The sequence below is a fragment of the Giraffa tippelskirchi genome, chromosome 6 (genome assembly GCF_054371585.1).
Source record: "Giraffa tippelskirchi isolate mGirTip1 chromosome 6, T2T-mGirTip1v1.2.pri, whole genome shotgun sequence".
Classification (NCBI taxonomy): Eukaryota; Metazoa; Chordata; class Mammalia; order Artiodactyla; family Giraffidae; genus Giraffa; species Giraffa tippelskirchi.
This window is the reverse complement of record NC_137280.1, coordinates 120,760,950-120,780,724: the sequence shown is the minus strand read 5'-3', so window position 1 is coordinate 120,780,724 and position 19,775 is coordinate 120,760,950. Positions and strand designations below refer to the sequence as shown.

The 19,775-nt window shown below is 41.9% G+C and overlaps 1 protein-coding gene across 1 annotated transcript in view; it reads right to left on the bottom strand.

The window, feature by feature from the left end:
- Positions 1-17,546, bottom strand: part of SMAD5 (SMAD family member 5) — a 59,310-nt gene extending 41,764 nt beyond the window's left edge. Inside the window, exon 1 of the mRNA XM_081500630.1 lies at positions 17,437-17,546. The gene's annotated coding sequence lies outside the window, so the exon portion shown is untranslated. The remainder of the gene's footprint in view (positions 1-17,436) is intronic.
- Between the last annotated feature and the right edge of the window lie 2,229 nt (positions 17,547-19,775).

Here is a 19,775-nt window from a genome sequence, read left to right as displayed (position 1 = left end):
AGGCACAAATAACGTGCTACACTTAACCTCAGATTTATACTCTTACTTATCCAACACATGTTTACTAAGCATAACTAAAAAGGGCAAGCCACTAAACTAGATGCTAAATGGCTAAAAGATAAATCAGGCCCAGACCTTAACTGTAAAGAATTACAAGTTAATAATCAACTAAAAGTGCCCATCCCTCTCTGCAATACACCATGGAGAACGGCAGATACCCTTAGGGTGAACAGGATGTTAAAGAAATTCAGGGGATGGCCTTTGGGGGAAGGGAATGGAGGAAGACAAAAGGCATGAAGTAGCTGTATCTTAGGCATAAATGCTATTCCCATAAAGACATAAAATCAGAGACTTTATCTATCAGAACGGGGAAATATTACAGCTCAGTTTGCTGGAACATAGGTAGCAGAACAAGAAAACTGGCTAGAAATATACAATAAGGCTAACCTACATAGGAATATTAATATTAATATATGTATTCTAACACACAAAAACACTAGATCTGAGGTCTAATGAACTAGGGTTCAAATTCTGGATCTAACACACCTAAACCTCCATTTATTTCTATTTTGTATAATGAATATCAGTCCTGAGAATTAAATGAGATGAACACTTAACTCAGTGCCTGGCATAGTACATATTCAGCAAAGGGAAACTGTAGTCATTACTGTTGTAATAATCATGAAATTTTTTTACATCAGGATCAGGATTTTTAAATACACAGCTGGGCTACTTAATTTCATCAAATATACAAAGTCAATCTACCATTATTTTATGAATATTGAAGGAAGAGAAAGCTGTAAATTAAACTGTCACACCATGTTTTCTCATCACTTAGTTTTTGCTTCATAATATCACCTTTCTGCCATCAATACTGCAGGTTTGAAGAATGTTCCAATATTACTCCTGGATTATAGTTCAAACCACTGACACCCATCCTGCAAGTTTTGATACTGGTCCTTGCTTGATCTTCCCAGAGGGTGTAAATGAGAGAAACGACAGCAATAAAACAGCAAAGGCAGATTTCATGCACGTGCAATGACAACAACATCAAAACCGCCACCTAGTGAACAGCAATATTCAGACTCCAACGGCTATCAGACAGATCCCAATTTCAGAGACATTATGAGGTGAAATAACGCACATCTTATAAGAAATAAGGCAGCCTTTTCTTTCCCCCTTTCTCAAAGCACTTTGTGATGTTTCCCCATCACTTCCCACCAATATCTACTATTCTCTTTCTCTCTTGTGCTCATTCTCCTTTCCTGCCTCCCCTTTTGCCAATCCTCACAGCTTCTCTCACATTCCTCAGTTGATTCTAGAGAAGCCTGGCTACTGCCTAATGATGCATAAACTATCTAAGGAAAATAAACGTTTCTTCTAACTCCCAAAGGACCTACTCAGCATAGAGTCCATATTTTGTATCTTTGGTATATTCATGTGCACCAGGGCTTGCTCACCTCCAAGTTTTCCTCTAAGGAGAAGAGAAGATGTATTTGATAGCCCAGATACGTAAGACAATGCCTCAGATGAAAACTGGCTTCTGAGCAAATCCTGTGTGCCTCTGTTATGCTGGGCCACCTAACACATTAAAGCTACCCTAAGGAACACCACTGGGAATAACATATCTATTGTTACTCCTTAAATGTGATTTAATTAGTTCCTATGAAAACCAAAATCATGGAACTTAAATCATGGAATTATTTTCTTTTGCAAAAAATCCTCCACGAGAAGCTCTTTCAAAACAGTTATTATTGCTAAAGTCACATTTCAATAGCATATGCGGGGATAGAAGGCAAATTCTGTTTTCTCTTTTATGCTCTTCTGAAGTCACACTAACCCAGCCTTTTTGAATGTTAAATATCAAACTGAGCCTTCTCCTGAAAAGCCAAGTCTTCTTACAATAATAGATGGTAGACTAACAAAGAAGTTAATAAAACAAAATAAACTGCCCCAACAAAAAATTGAATAATGCCTAAGACACCTTTCAGAGAATTTCTAGTTCTACCTTAAAACCCACAGAATCCCCCTAAATCTAACACTCCATTAGGAAATACATAGGATAATCTGTGTAACATAAATCTTGCGTGTGTGCTAAGTCACTTCACTCATGTCCAGCTCTTTGCGACCTTATGGACCATAGCCTGCCAGGCTCCTCTGTCCATGGGATTCTCCAGGCACAAATACTGGAGTGGATTGCCATGCCCTCCTCCACGGGCTCTTCTCAATCCAGGGATCAAATCTCATCAATATTGCAATCTGAGTGAATATAATGAAATCTAGTGATCAAACACTTTGAAACTTCTATTTAGGGGAACCTTAAAAGGAACAGAAAGGAAGCGGAATTATGCCAATATAAGTGGAAATTGGGGAGGAAAAGGTGAAAAGATTACACAGTTATGAATAAGATTGCTTAAGAAGGAATTAGTGATGTGAAAGTCACTCAGTCGTGTCTGACTCTTTGTGACCCCATGGACTATATGGTCCATGGAATTCTCAACCCAGGAATCCAACCCAGGAATCAACCGGAGTCTCCTGCATTGCAGGCGAATTGTTTACCAAATGAGCTATGAGAGTAACCTATCTCTGACAGGCTTCCTGTTTCCCCCACCTAAACACACACACACACACACACAGCACCTAACCTAAACACACACACACACACACACACACACAGCACCTAAGTGAAAAAAGAAAGTTTTAAAGATGAGGTGTGGATAACAGTTCACGATACTAGCACAAATTTTGGGGACGTCTATCACAAGATCCAAAAAGAAATATGACAATCTATAAGTCATAGCCCAGTTGGTAATCAAGGACAGGAATAAGGGAAACCCATGTATCATTAAACCAAATGAGGCAGAAGAGACTGGGAGGAGACAATCAGCTAGACTGTGAAGCTAAAGGGAAAGACACCACCACAGAATGAAAGCCGAACAAGGAAAGACTGAATACAAAAGCAAAGGGGTCGGGCTGCTAGAAGTAATCCTGTAAGCAGAAAGATACATTCAAAGAGGCATTTCAGGAAGACAAAAATGGCAACAGCACATAGACGAGTAAAGGCTTACCCAGGAGGGGCAGAGAGCATAAGCTGAAAACACGTCAGTAACCCAACCATGAGACGGAGACACACAGGACGGAGGCGCACAGACAAGGGCTAACGGCGGGAGAAATGTGAGGGACAGACAAACACACAGCCCACAGGGCTCACCGACCACTGAGGAGAGAAATGGGGCAATCTAAGAAAGACAAAGGTCTAAAAGCTGAAAGAATCAGACACCACTCACCCCAAAAGGGGATTCTAGTTATAGCCAAGCGAAGTAAAAAGGTGATGAGGGATGGGTATAAGGAAGCAAGCACTGGTCCAAGCAGATGTGTAATTAGAGCTCAAGAGAGAAGGAATAAATATACAAATTTGGAGGAGGATACAAAGAGGAGTAAGATTTGAATTTGATTCAGACAAATTCATTGCCAGGAATACTCTATACTAGGAACTAAATCTTAAAAGACACTATCTGTAATCTCAAAGAGCATAAAGAGTAACCAGAAAAAAGAGAAGATTCTATGAAGAGCTTCATGTGCTGTTTAGCACATCACTTAGTGGTTTGTTTGTTTTTGTAATGTATTTATTTGGTTTTGGCTATGTTGGGTCTCTTGTCACTGCGCAAGGTTTCTCTAGTTGCAGTGAATGCGGACTACTCTCTGTCTGCAGTGTGCAGGCTCCTCCTCGTTGCAGTGGCTTCTCTTGTTGCAGAGCACAGGCTCTAGGACACGCAGGCTTCAGCACTTGTGGTCCATGGGCTCAGTAGTCATGGCTCGCAGACTCCAGAGCTTGGGCACAGTAGCTGTGGCGCACAGGCTCAGCTGCCCTGCAGCATATGGGATCCTCCTAGAAAAGGGATCAAATCTGTGTCCCTTGCATTGCAAGGCAGACTCAACCACTGGACCATCAAGGAAGCCCCATATCACTTAGTTTTACTCTGGATTTTCATATGCTAAGTCAACAGAGAGGCAGTATTAAAACAGGGTAAACAATATATATAGCAGGCACAGAAGGCCAGTAACTGAGTAGATAAGAATATGTACTACTTCTTACAACTTGGAGGGACTTAATAACTGTGAAAGCATTATCTGCTATTACTTTGGCTTTCTATAGTTTACTTCTGGTTTACAGAGACCTGAATATTCAGTTGGTGCAAAAGTAATTGTGGTTTTGCATTGCTGAACTTTGTCATTTGATATTGGAAAACATTCTTAAATAAATGTGGTTATGTTATACATCATTTTAATGGTTTTTTACTAATGACTTATTACTTGCTTGTATCTTACATTTATTTTAGACTATGGAAAGGAGTACGTCAAGGCTGTATATTGTCACCCTGCTTATTTAACTTATATGCAGAGTACATCATGAAAAACGCTGGGCTGGAGGAAGTACAAGTTGGAATCAAGATTGCAGGGAGAAATATCAATAACCTCAGATACGCAGATGAAGCCACCCTTATGGCAGACAGAAAGTGAAGAAGAACTAAAGAGCCTCTTGATGAAAGTGAAAAAGGAGTGAAAAAGTTGGTTTAAAACTCAACATTCAAAAAACTAAGATTGTGGCATCCGGCCCCATCACTTCATGGCAAATAGATGGGGAAACCATGGAAACAGTGACAGACTTTATTTTCTTGGGCTCCAAAATCACTGCAGATGGTGACTGCAGCCATGAAATTAAAAGACACTTGCTCCTTAGAAGAAAAGCTATGACCAACCTAGACAGCGTATTATAAAGCAGAGGCATTACTTTGCCAACCGAGGTCCATCTAGTCAAAGCTATGGTTTTTCCAGTAGTCATGTATGGATGTGAGAGTTGGACCATAAAGAAAGCTGAGCACCAAAGAATTGATGCTTTTGAACTGTGGTGTTGGAGAAGACTCTTGAGAGTCCTTTGGGCTGCAAGGAGATCCAACCAGTCAATCCTAAAGGAGATCAGTCCTGAGTATTCACTGGAAGGACTGATGCTGAAGCTGAAACTCCAATACTTTCACCACCTGATACGAAGAACTGACTTATTGGAAAAGACCCTGATGCTGGGAAAGATTGAAGGCAGGAGGAGAAGGTGACGACAGAGGATGAGATGGTTGGATGGCATCACCGACTGGATGGACATGAGTTTGAGTAGGCTCCGGGAGTTGGTGATGGACGGGGAGGCCTGGCGTGCTGCAGTCCATGGGGTCGCAAAGAGTCGGACTCAACTGAGTGACTGAACTGAACTGATGGAAATGATGGTAGACAAAAAGCAAATTTGAGTGATCTTCAGTTCAGTTCAGTCACTCAGTCGTGTCCGACTCTTTGAGACCCCATGAACTGCAGCACGCCAGGCCTCCCTGTCCATCACCACCTCCCGGAGTCCACCCAAACCCATGTCCATCCAGTCGGTGATACTATCCAGCCATCTCATCCTCTGTCGTCACCTTCTCCTCCTGCCCTCAATCTTTCCCAGCATCAGGGTCTTTTCAAATGAGTCAGCTCAGGTGGCCAAAGTATTGGAGTTTCAGCTTCAACATCAGTCCTTCCAATGAACACCCAGGACTGATCTCCTTTAGGATGGACTGGTTGGATCTCCTTGCAGTCCAAGGGACCCTCAAGAGTCTTCTCCAACACCACAGTTCAAAAGCATCAATTCTTCGGCACTCAGCTTTCTTTATAGTCCAACTCCCACATCCATACATGACCACTGGAAAAACCATAGCCTTGACTAGACAGACCTTTGTTGACAAAGTAATATCTCTGCTTTTCAATATGCTGTCTAGGTTGGTCATAACTTTCCTTCCAAGGAGCAAGTGTCTTTTAATTTCATGGCTGCAATCACCATCAGCAGTGATTTTGGAGCCCAGAAAAATAAAGTTAGCCACTGTTTCCACTGTTTGCCCATCTATTTGCCATGAAGTGATGGGACCAGATGCCATGATCTTAGTTTTTGGAATGTTGAGCTTTAAGTCAACTTTTTCATTCTCCTCTTTCACTTTCACCAAGAGGCTCTTTAGTTCTTCTTCACTTTCTGCCATAAGGGTGGTGTCATCTGCATATCTGAGGTTACTGATATTTCTCCTGGCAATCTTGACTCCAGCTTGTGCTTTCTCCAGCCCAGCATTTCTTATGATGTACTCTGCATATAACTTAAATAAGCAGGGTGACAATATACAGCCTTGATGTACTCCTTTTCCTATGTGGAACCAGTCTGTTGTTCCATATCCAGTTCTAACTGTTGCTTCCTGACTTGCATACAGGTTTCTCAAGAGGCAGGTCAGGTGGTCTGGTATTCCCATCTCTTTCAGAATTTTCCACAGTTTATTGTGATCAACACAGTCAAAGGCTTTGGCATAGTCAATAAAGCAGAAATAGTTGTTTTTCTGGAACTCTCTTGCTTTTTCGATGATCCATCGGATGTTGGCAATTTGATCTCTGGTTCCTCTGCCTTTTCTCAAACCAGCTTGAACATCTGGAATTTCACGGTTCACGTATTGCTGAAGCCTGTGATCTTCTTATTTGAGTTCAAAATGAGTCATAAAGCAGTGTCGACAATGCACAACATCAACATTGCATTTGGCCCAGGAACTGCTAATGAATGTACAGTGCAGTGGTGGTTGAAGAAGTTTGGCAAAGGAGACAAGAGCCTTGACGATGAGGAGCATAGTGGCCAATCACCGGAAGTTGGTAATGACCAACTGAGAGCATCACTGAAGCTGCTGTGTGTGTTCTCAGTCTCTTCAGTCATGCCCGACTCTTTGCAACTCTATGGACTCTAGTCTGCCAGGCTCCTCTGTCCATGGGATTCTCCCGGCGAGAACACTGGAGCGGGTTGCCATGCCCACCTCCAGGGGGTCTTCCCAACCCAGGGAATGAACCACATCTCTTATGTCTCTTACATTGGCAGGCAGGTTCTTTACCACTAGTGCCACCTGAAAAGCCTGATCCTCTTACAGCTACACAAGAAGTTGCTAAAGAACTCAATGTCAATCATTCTATGGTAGTTCAGCATTTGAAGTAAACTGGAAAGGTGAAAAGGTTTGATAAGTAGGTGTCTCGTGAACTGAATAAAAGTCAAAAAAATTTTAAAAAATCACTGCTTTGAAGTGTCATCTCTTATTTTATGCAACAACAATGAACCATTTCTCTATTGGATTGTGACATGTGATGAAAAGCAGATTTTATACAACTGGCGATGGCCAGCTCAGTGGTTGGACTGAGAAGGAGCTCCAAAGCAATTCCCAAAGCCAAACCTGCACCAAAAAAAAGGTCATGATCACTGTTCGGTGGTTTGCTGCCCATCTGATCCACTACAGCTTTCTGAATCTCAGTGAAACCATTACATCTGAGAAGTAAGTAGATGAGATGCACCAAAAACTGCAATACCTGCAGCCAGCACTGGTCAACAGAAAGGGCTCAATTTGTCTCCACACAACACCCAACTGATGTCAAACAACCATTGCCTTCAAGAGTTGAAAGAAACGGGCAACGAAATTTTGCCTCATCTGCCGTATTCACCTGACCTCTTGCCAACCAACTACCACTTCTTCAAGCGTCTCAACAACTTTCTGCAGAGAAAAAGCTTCCACAACCAGCAAGACGCAGAAAATGCTTTCCAAGAGTTTGTCCAATCTTGAGGCATGAATTTTTATGCTACAGGAATAAACTTATTTCTCTCTGGCAAAAATGCACTGATTATAATGGTTCCTATTTTGACTAATAAAGATGTATTTGAGCCTAGTTATAATGATTTAAAATTCATGGTCTGAAACCGCAATTACGTTTGCACCAATCTAATAGCTGATTCTTTCGTTGATGAGTATTGTCATTTCAGACAGCTAGAAAGAAAACTGGTATTTAATTATGAGCTTTAGAAATCCTTGTGTGTGTCAGGTTCCCTGAAATTCTCCTGAAAAACTGCAACCATCAACCAGACAAAAACAATACAGAGCAGTACCTTGGAAATCCAAAGAATACAGTAGCACCTCAGCAATAAAATTAAGAGATATCAGGCATTACAAAAGAATCTATCACATTACAAAACACACACACACACACACACACACACACACACACATCATACTTCTATTTCAGCTCAAGCATCCCTTCTTCAGGGAAGCCTTCCCAGACTGCCTTGCCTAGGTGAAACTCACCTATTATACACACTTTTTGTGTCACATATCTCTATTTTGCAGCACTTAACGTATATATGTTTTTACATTTACCAGTCCAACTTGGCAAGAATGTAAATGAGAGGAACCATATCTGTTTTTGCTCATCACTGTAAGCAAAGCGATACATGTGCTCAATAAGTATTTGTCTAATGAATGAAAGAGAATGTGAATACAAAGCTTTTGAAAGGAATTAGCCATGGGGTAGGAAGGGATTCAGGGTACTTTTTACTTTCTGCTTCATGCAATTCTGCACATCTTAAAATAAACATGAATTTCTTATATAGTTACCAGGAAAACCAACTTTAAAATGGAAGTGCAGATGTACCTCAACTATATTAAAATTCTTACTAAAGAGGATTTATAAGAGTCATTTTTACTTCAAAAGAATTCTCTTCAGTAATTTTAGAGTTATACAAATTTGGAGGCTGAAATTTAAGAAAAATAAATTAAAGATAGGGTCAAATACTTTCTGCTTCCAATAAATAATAATAAGAATTAATTTTTCAAAAGCATTTATCTTTCTGTACTGCAATATTTTCTACACCTCACTGATTTTACAAATGCTATTCTTTGTCTGGATCATTTTCTTCAAGCTCCAACCACTAATGTCCAGCTCTCCAGGTTTCAGCTTTAGCTATCATCCCCGACACCTTCCCTAATCAACCCACTAACTCTATATAAACTAGGTTTTCCCTAATCTCTTATCTAAAACTATATTCATTTCCTTCACTACTACCAAATTGTAAGTATTTGTTGGTTTTCTTGATTTTCAACTCTCCCACTAGAATGTAATCTTTAAAAAACAGTATTAAGCATATGCACAGGACTTGTTAAATTCATTCAAGTTATTCATTCAAAACTATTTATTGAGGTGTATTACAGGAACATTTCATGCAAAGATGGGCACAATAAAGGACAGAAATGGTGTGGACCTAACAGAAGCAGAAGACATTAAGAGGTAGCAAGAATACACAGAAGAACTATACAAAAAAGATCTTCATGACCCAGATAACCACAATGTTGTGACCACTCACCCAGAGCCAGACATTCTCAAGTGCGAAGTCAAGTGGGCCTTAGGAAGCATCACTATGAACAAAGCCAGTGGAGGTGATGGAATTCCAGCTGAGCTATTTAAAATCCTAAAAGATGATGTTGTGAGAGTGCTGCACTCAACATGCCAGCAAATTTGGAAAACTCAGCAGTGGCCACAGGACTGGAAAAGGTCCGTTTTCATTCCAATCCCAAAGAAAGGCAATGCCAAAGAACGCTCAAACTACCGCACAATTGCACTCATCTCACATGCTAGCAAAGTAATGCTCAAAATACTCCAAGCCAGGCTTCAACAGTACATGAACCATGAACTTCCAGATGTTCAAGCTGGATTTAAAAAAGGCAGAGGAACCAGAGATCAAATTGCCAACATCTGCTGGATCATCGAAAAAGCAAGAGAGTTCCAGAAAAACATCTACTTCTGCTCTATTGACTACGCCAAAGCCTTTTACTGTGTGGATCACAACAAATTGTGGAAAATTCTTCAACAGATGGGAATACCAGACCACCTGATCTGCCTCCTGAGAAATCTGTATGCAGGTCAAGAGCAACAGTTAGAACTAGACATGGAAAAACAGACTGGTTTCAAATCAGGAAATGAGTATGTCAAGGCTGTATACTGTCACCCTGCTTATTTAACTTATATGTAGAGTACATCATGTGACATGCCAGGCTGGATGAAGCACAAGCTGAAATCAAGATTGCTGGGAGAAATATCAATAACCTCAGATATGCAGATGACACCACCTTTAATGGCAGAAAGTGAAGAAGAACTAAAGAGCCTCTTGATGAAAGTGAAAGAGGAGAGTGAAAAAGTTGGCTTAAAACCCAACATTCCGAAAACTAAGATCATGGCATCCAGTCCCATGACTTCATGCAAATAGATGGGGACACCAAGGAAACAGTGACAGACTTTATTTTTCTTGAGGTCCAAAATCACTGCAGATGGTGAGTGCAGCCATGAAATTAGAAGACATTTGCTCCCTGGAAGAAAAGCTATGACCAACCTAGACAGCATATTAAAAAGCAGAGGCATTACTTTGCCAACAAAGGTCTGTCTAGTCAAAGCTATGGTTTTTCCAGTAGTCATGTATGGATGTGAGAGTTGGACTATAAAGAAAGCTGAGTGCCGAAGAATTGATGTTTTTGAACTGTGGTGTTGGAGAAGACTCTTGAGAGTCCCTTGGACTGCAAGGAGATCCAACCAGTCAATCCTAAAGGAAATCAGTCTTGAACATTCACTGGAAGGACTGATGCTGAAGCTCCAATACTTTGGCCACCTGATGTGAAAAACTGACTCACCAGAAAAGACCCTGATCTTGGGAAAGATTGATGGCGGCAGATTTAAGGGGACAACAGAGGATGAAATGGTTGGATGGCATAACTGACTCAATGGACATGAGTTTCAGTAAGCTCCAGGAGTTGGTAATGGACAGGGAAGCCTGGTGTGCTGCAGTTCATGGGGTCACAAAGAGTCAGACATGACTGAGTGACTGAACTGAGCAGTATAGGAGCTGAGAATATAGACATGAATAAAAGGGGACCAAAATCCTTGTCCTCATAAAGCTTGCCTTCCAGTGAGGGGAGACAGACAAAGTACAATAAACGAGTGACACAGGATAGTTGTTAGGTGAAAAATGCAATGGAGAAAAATAAAACAGAGGAAGGTGGATCAGGAGTGCTATGAAAGAGGTGTAATTTTAAACAGCGTGGCTGGGCTGAGCCTCACTGAGAAGGCACCCAAGACTGAGCCAGGCAGATATCTAAGGGAAAACTAGCACAAGCAAAGGCAACAGGCAATGTGAAAATCCCAAGGTGGAAGCATGTCTGGCACATTCAAGTAACCACAAGACCATGAAGCCTGACAATAAGTGAACAAGAAGGGGAAAACAACGAATGGAGTCAAACAGGTAAGAAAGCCATGAAGTAATATAAGGGCTTTTGGGCTTTACTATAAGTGAAATGTATATCCATTTGAGAGCTCTGAGTGAAGATATGACATTTTCAGACTTATATTATTAAAAAAATCACTCTAGCCCACATGTTCAGAATGGGGACGGGTGGAGATGGAGGCAGCAAGGGTAGAAAGCAGGGAGACCAAGATCAGTTCAGGGTTGCAGCAATATAAGTAAGAGATGATGATGGCTCAGACCAGGATGATAGCAGCGGGGTGGTAAGAAGTAGACAATTTCACATGTTTTGGGAGACAAAAGGTTTCCTGATGGAAGAGATAAGGGGAATGTGAGAACGGAGGAGTCAAAAATGACTCCAAGGTGTCAACCTGGGCTACCAGAATGGGGTTGATTTAGGGGAGGCTGATAGAGAAGCTAAAGGATGATTTTACATAAACTGAATGTATGAAGAAAATGTTGTTAAACTTAACCAGGTTTCCATACAAATGAATTGCTATTAATGTCAAGAAACCAAGTCTTGTTCTTACTTCAAGTTACCTGACTAGAACCTCCTGACCTGCCATAAACACATACACACAAACCTCCCTCAACAGTCTTTCCCAGCCAGACAGACATATAGACACACACTGCTCAGGCCCAGATTCAAAGCAAAATCCAAAGAAACAGCTCCTTTATCTTCTGCTCCAACATCTCTCTACTTGCTGCAATCCAAAATAAAAGGCAAGCAAACCAATCCAAAAATTTCACCCAACACTGTTAGCCAAAAGGAAATCTCCTGACCACATCAACACTTGCAAATAAACGTGCATATGGGTCACAAGCCACCATCACTTCAACCAAACCTATACAGAAGAATTATAGATGGGGGTTTTAAAGAAACAAATCCTTCATAACCATTTCACAAAATTCAGATTCATTGACAGCAGGGCCCTACCTCCCAGGTTCTGCAGTAGGTTTGAGAACCAAGGGCCTTAGGACCATCCGCAATGGGGGAAAGTCTTTGCCTATACACATTCAGAGGTAACTTTTTTGTGGTTGGTGGGGGTATAGCTTTACAAATGTCTTACCCCTGTAGTTCTAACATCTTTAGTCACCAAGTATTAGCAAAAGTAGACACCCGTCATCACTATCAAACCAATCCTAGACCTAGGTATATAATCACTATAAAATGCGTAAGCCACATCCATGACTGCAAACAGATAAGAGAAAAAAACCAAGAACAAGCTGGCCCCACAGCTCTCTTAGATTCAGAAAACCTATTCTTTACTAGATCATCTAAAAAGAAGAGGAAATACAATCACATGGGCACCAAAATCCTTTTCCTAGAGAAACACTTAAATCATCACTTTTCCCAATTATGGTTCCCAAATTTCCAAAGACATCCAAAGTTCTCATAGTGATTTCAAAGCCATTCAGGAGCTGAACACATGACAGCTGACACTTCTCACACCATAACACTCTTACCTAGGCTCTCTTTGTGCCCATACAAGTCTTTTTTTATCTCCCACATCCAGACTTTTGTTTCCCAGTTTTTAATCACTCTTTAAACCTCACCTGCTTCTCTAAGTCCTCTAATTAAGCAGGGCCTGATCTAGATGTATCACTCACCCCCACAGAGCCTGCAAGATTTCTGACATTGCTACCAAATGTGTCTGAGAATACCTGCATAGGCTTGTAGGCACAGGAATAGACATAGAGCTGGTCAATCTTTATAGCGCTTTCCTTTAAATTATAAAATCACCAAGAGAAGATACCAAATCAGTATGTTACAAAATGTCTCTCTGGAGTACAAAGTGCTAACTTGTGTACACAACATATATTTCAAATCTTTATGAAGACATTTTCCAGATAAGCTCATTTACTCACTTGAGTGGGCAGAAAGATGTGAAGAAGGTAAAAAAAAAATGAAAGACTAGCTTTGAAAAAGTTCTGCAGTGCCCCTCTTTTCCTAGAAACACACAAACCAGAATAACTAGATCTCAAGTTATAGTCTACCAGATACGATGCTAGGCAGATCCTAACACATCATGAAAACAGAAGTGATCAAAACAAAGCTTGCCTTGAAAAAGTACCAGCCATATTCTGAGATCATAGTTAAATTTAAAAAGTGTAAGACTGTTTACAGGACTCCAGCTGCTATGTTCAAAGAAAGGTGGGAAGGTGACACCAGTCTTTTTTTTACTATTAATATTATTTTCAATAGTAACAAAACAACATATATGGACATCAAAAAGGAAAAATCCAGTTAAACCCCACAACAGATAAGGCCATTTTCAAACTTCCAGAGTATACCATTCTGTAATTTATATATATACACATTATAAGCAAAGACTGGTGTACCAAAGAATTCAAAAGCAAATCCTATTTACAAAAGGCACTTTAACAACTGACTTCCAAAAATGAATTACAATTACAGTATTGCACACATGGAACCATCTAATAAAGAATACTTTCTTCTAAAATACTGTCACAACCAAGTTAGGAATACAATAAAAGCAGAAAGAAAAGTCACTGATACCACTTCTCTAATAAAAAGGGGCCAAATATCTTCCCACCTAGGCGCCCAAGGCAAAAAAGTATCAAAACTGCAGAGTGAAGAACTAACTAGCTGATTATTTATGAAAAAATAGTAACTGTGTAATTACCCCATCTTTTCAAAGTTGTGAAACATTGAAAGATATTGGAATATGAGACTGAAAAACTAGTTGGTCCTAACAACAATCTAGCTTTTAACAATTTTTCAAAAAGAATTTTATATCTTAACCTTCCAAGTAGTAAATGTACCTCTCAGATTCAGAGTTCTAGGTAATGGCAATGAATTGGATAAGCCAGCACTGAGAGTTTCAATTACTATTGTTCTATTAACTATGGAAGCAGAAAATCAAAGTGTAAAAGGATATGGACAGGCTTTTTGAGGACATTCATCACCATCTTTGGTGGGGAAAACATTCTACCTCTGTACAGTCTTCTTGGGTCCTACCCCCAAATAATCTTTTCTCCAAAATATCCAGACTGGTAGAAATAAGAATCATCCTTCAGGCTTTTATAAGACTGTCCCTTATAAAAGGAAATCTTCTCCATTGTCTTTGACCTTATTAGTATAACGGCAAACCATTAGACCTAAGGTAGCTGTAACATTTGAAGAAATAAACTATTTCAGTTTCTTCTTTGTGCTAGTATGAAGCACACGAAGAGACTAGGAATGTAGTCACTCTAGAAATAAAGAGAACAGGGAAAACTGATAATCAGGGGAATAAAGGCAGCTATATCCTAAAAAGTTCTCAAGTCAACTAAATCAACATATACATCTGGTAATAATAAACACTGATAAGTCATAAACAACAAGGGCTTTCTTATTCAAAGGCTATACATACTACTGGTAACATTAAAATTTACATAAAAACACTCAAACAATATGTATTAAATACATTTTTTAAAAAATAGTATTTCAAGTTACTAAGAGATTTTTAGAAGTTTCATATTTTACAGCCTCGTCTTCAAAACACAAGAAGCTACCACCTTTGATTTGACCAAGTTACAAATCTCTTTTCAGAAGAGAAAACATACTGCCTCATTTAACACAAGGCACAAAAAAGATCATCACTGCAAATCATAATGTTTGGGTTCATGATGAAAACAGGAAACAGACAGGCTACCCAGGAATAATTATGGTTACAGTCTAATGTGCTTCAGGTTCAGCCAAGAATTAAAACCCACTGAAGAGGGTAAGCAGAATTTACTTGCCTCTACCTTGATACAGAAGGCAACTTTTAATAATACTCCCAGCAACATGTTACATAACCAGTAAACAATCTGATTCAAACCTCATTAGTAACAACATTCTGCCACTGTCTCCCACTGAAATTAAAACTGACTTTGCCAGAGGGGAAAGAAATGCAGCACACACCAATCTACCCATTTTTGTGGCGCCTAACCCTGTGAACCAGACAAGTAGATAATTCCACCAAATCTGCACAGAACCGACAAAAATATTTTATTCTTTTCTTTTCCAGTTCACTGTTCTCTTAACTAAACTATATCATTGGATGCATTTAAAATCTAAGAAGACAGTCAGTTGGAAAGGTTCATCTAACTTTTATAGTCTATTTCATCTGTGATCTGAAAAAATGGAGGCATAAATGACAGATGGATTTTATTAACAAAAATAAATAGGTACAGTTTATGTGATAAAAGCAGCTATGTGAAAGGAAAGGCACACTGAGGGAGCAGCAAGGTAGAGAAGGAAGAAAGGAGGATGCTATGGAGACAATCATGCAAAAGTTAAATTTAAAAAATCTAAACGTAGTAAACACAACTCTCATGAAAGTTACACTTTTTAAACTTGTTTCTTAACTGTTATGTATTTCTGTAATCTTGGATTCATCTTAGAGCGGGGTAAAAGTTACCAGAGTACCAATAAGAGGAAGAATATAAAATAATTTATTTAGATCCATATGTGTATGTGTGTTAGTCGCACATAGTCATGTCCAACTCTTTGCAACCCCATGGACCCCACCAGGCTCCTCTGTCCATAGAATTCTCCAGGCAAGAATATTGGAGTGCGTAGCCATTCCCTTCTCCAGGAGATCTTCCTGACCCAGGGATGGAACCCGGGTCTCCCACATTGCAGGCAGCTTCTTTACCATCTGAGCCACAAGGGAAGCCCTTAGAACTATAAAAAAAATTCCTTATTTGGAACACACTCATAAAAATATTCAGATCAATAATGTTCACATTGTGTCTAGGTTTTGTCTTCCACAACACTGGCACCTAGGAACAATTTTAAACTGCTTGGAAAGTTACCAATTTACTGGGACTAAGGTTTTCAACCATTTAGCTTTCAAATTAAAGTTTAAAAACTAACTGACTGCCGGCAGTTTGGGTACTCTAATTTAAGGAAATTTAACTACTCAAGTTTAGAAACAGAATTTTCGAAAGAATTTGAAAACAGCAACTTCAGTATCCCTTCCTCTCAACTTCTGTGAGTCCAAGCCACAACCTCCCACCTATCCAGGCTTTTTACTAAATAAGAACACTTTGGGGGGTACTAGGCAACGGGCATGATGTGACAAAACCGACCAAACTTCAAAACTTTTTCCACAGAAAGATAAGGTAAACAAGATACACTTAGTACCACACCCACATAAATGCAGGGCAGCCAGGAATGCTTTTCCCCCTGTCTCTCTCTAGACCTCCAGCTGGTCAGGAAACAATGTCTCTACAATCAAGATAGAGATCTGGCCCAGGGTGTTCAGGCATTCCTCACCTCTGGGCTGGCCTACAGCTCCACTCTCCAATGCCATCCAAACCAGAATTGGAACATTTTGTTAGGAAGTGGGCGAAGGTCCAAATACCCGACTATCCTCGCCCCAGTTCTTTTTTGCAACCAAAATCTGTTTTGGCTACTGAGCATGCTCCGACTTAAGACAGGCGCCACATGGGAGTTTTCAAAGCTTAGGCTCCAAACTCCACGTAATAACAGCAGCTGAAAGGGGAAGAGAAGAGGGAGGGCGTGGGGAGGGGGCAGACCGAATATGAATCTGAGCCCTGACACTAGAGTGAAAGACCCCGGCAAGGGTTGAATATGATGAAGGCAAACAGATACTGCTTGTCGTTTTCCTTGCAGCAAAAGTTTACACAAAGTAGAAGAAATCTTTGCAATGATGGAAACTGGCATGGCAAGTGGCAGAAACCGGGTCTAACTACCAGCTGAGTGCAGCAGCAGGTCACAACTGCCCGGGGTGTAATTCCCACCGATAAGAGTGGATCCTTATCTCTGAAACACAAAGCGACGGCGGCGGCACGGATTCATCAAGCCACTGGACGGTTTTGCAATGTAGCCGACCAAGCTGCTCAGCCAAGCTCGGCAGTCCCACCAGGGGTGTGTGTTGAGGGTGGCGCTCGCTTAAGGCAGGGCAAACCGCTCCACCGGACAGAAGTGGGGCCAGGGATCCCCGCGAGGGCGTCCTGAACGCCTACCGCCACAGGCCGGGTGGTAACGGCGGAGCCCGGACCAGGGCCAGCCTTGGCCCCGCCTCGGGACGCCCCCGGGGCAGGCAAGGCCTCCGCAGCCGGACGGGCCGCACCATCGCCGCCCGCCTGGACCCCGGCAGGCCGGGTCTCGGCCTACCTCCCGCCCCGCAGGCCCGGGTGGTTTCCGCTCCGCCCGCCCCCGCCTCGGCCCGAGTCCGGCCGCTAGGGCAGAACCGCGTCCGGGCAAAGCCTGCAGCCCACGGTCCCACTCGCCAGCCCGCCCGTCCCGGGGCCCCACATTCACTCACGGGCCAGCGGCGCGCGCTCTCCCGGCGCCGTCGCTGCGCTTCTCCTCAGCGCAACTTTATTAGCAGCGCGGCAGCGGGACACGCGCACGGCGCCCGCTCGCCCAGGACCCGGATGAAGGAGGGAAGGAACCGGGGAGGACGCCGCGGGGTCGGCGCATGCGCGCAAGCGGCCGAGTGACCGCTGCGGGACCGACCGAGGGAAGGGCCGCCTGGCTCCCGCGGCTGGAGGAAGCCTCCGCGCTTGGCTCGGCGCCAGCAAACTCCAGCTTGCGATCTACCAGAGGCATCTCGCGTCCATGGCCGGGCCCAGGACTGGCAATCGGCTAGTTCCCACCGCCACGATAGCCACTGGTAGTCTCCACTAACCAAATCAACCCACATTATAATAAAATAATTGTTTTCGACATGGACAGTTGGCGATTTTCCTAGTCCTGTATAAAGTGTAAATAAAAACATCGTCAGATACAACTTTGCTACTCTTGCTGCTGCTGCTGCTAAGTCGCGTCAGTCGTGTCCGACTCTGTGCGACCCCATAGACGGCAGCCCACCAGGCTCCCCCGTCCCTGGGATTCTCCAGGCAAGAACACTAGAGTGGGTTGCCATTTCCTTCTCCAATGCATGGAAGTGAAGAGTGAAAGTGAAGTCGCTCAGTCGTGTCCGACTCTTAGCGACCCCATGGACTGCAGCCCACCAGGCTCCTCCGTCCATGGGATTCTCAAGGCAAGAGTACTGGAGTGGGTCGCCAGTGCTTTGCTACTCTTAATGATTTGTAATATAAATCTGAGAGAAAAGAGTCCTCTTTCTGTGAAAAACTATCCTCGAAGCAAGCTTCTGAATATCGTCTTACTGGATGCAGCCCTAAAACCCCTCCCATGAGGAGCTCCTGGAGACTATGTCTGGCAGTGACAGAACTTGTAGCTCCTGAAGTAGCGCTGCTCATGTACTGACACCCCTGTAGTTTAAGATACACCATCCTGGACACATGGGGACACGGAGGTGCACAGAGGCAGTCCATAGACTGAGGTCCCTATGCTCCATCTCGGGGGCAGGAGCCTAGATCTCTTCTTAGTTACTGGGGCTCTTCTCAATGTTCTACCCCTTCCCAATTCCCCAGAGTGTCGGCATTTCCCAGAAAATGATAGTAGTACCATCTAGGGCATGCAATTTGAAGAGTACTAGTGAAGAAGAACTTTTAAATAATTTTGTTTTTATTTTAAAAGTTCAATGCTGACTTTCCAATATTCTGCTATAGGTTTACTTTTAAAAATAAATTAACCTAAATGGAAATCAAAATTGGAGTCATTTTCAAATCCTCTCTCTCCTTTAAACCAAACCATCACGAAATCTTATTAATGCTACCTTCAAAATTCACCCCAAATCTGACCACTGCTCACTGCCTCTATGGCCAGCAGCGGTGCCCTGAGCCAGGGTCATCTCTCCTGAATCAAATGGGAAGCAGCTGTTTTGCCCCAGGCTTCAGTCATCTTTTCCACAGGGAAGAGGCATGGTGACTGTTGTCCAAGCGTCTGCATTAAGGATAGTCATCTCAAATGTGGACAGAGGCCTGGTGAGGGAATGGCCTGGGTGCAGAACCAGAGAGAGCCTCCTCTGTTCAAAGCGGGCAGCTGCTATTTCACTGTAGCCAACTGTCACCGTGAGGAAATGTGGAAGTAAGGACCCAGTTTTGGGAGATCTTCTGATTTTTCAAAAACAGTTGGAAATCTGGACTTTAATACAAAATCTCAGTTTTATGTATGTAGCAACTTTTTTTTCATTCTTTCCTTTTTCCTTTCTTAGAGATTCAGGAGGCCAACCCTGTACAAACCGAGTAAAACAAATCTGTGGTCCTGATTTAGCCTGCTGGCCATCAGTTTGCAATCTCAGGTCTATGTCTTAAAACTTTTTACTACATCATAAAGTTTGTGAAGTAAAGTCTGTGTACTTTAACTCTTTGTCACACTCACTGATTATTTGCTGTTAATTCAGAAGTTTCCAACCCTTGGAAGGCACATATTTCTGGAGCCTGCATGGCTTTACAACTCCCAAAAGTGCCCATAACCCTGCCTTGGAGGATCCCTTTTTTTTTTTTTTATTTCCCCAGAACTGATGTTTGCAGAGAGGTTTGTTGAACATTATAAGACATAAAAATGTGGTTTAAATATTTTGTACACTTCAGCCACTCCTCCCTTCAAACAGGCAGTAAAATCCTTCCCAAAACAAATTGTTTGCTGTCTTGTAGTCACTGCACATATGTAAAGAACAATTTGTGATTACAGGATTCCTTTCACAATCTCAGGTTAATCTCAAAGCCAACAGTTTTGCTTCCTGATCTGTGTGTC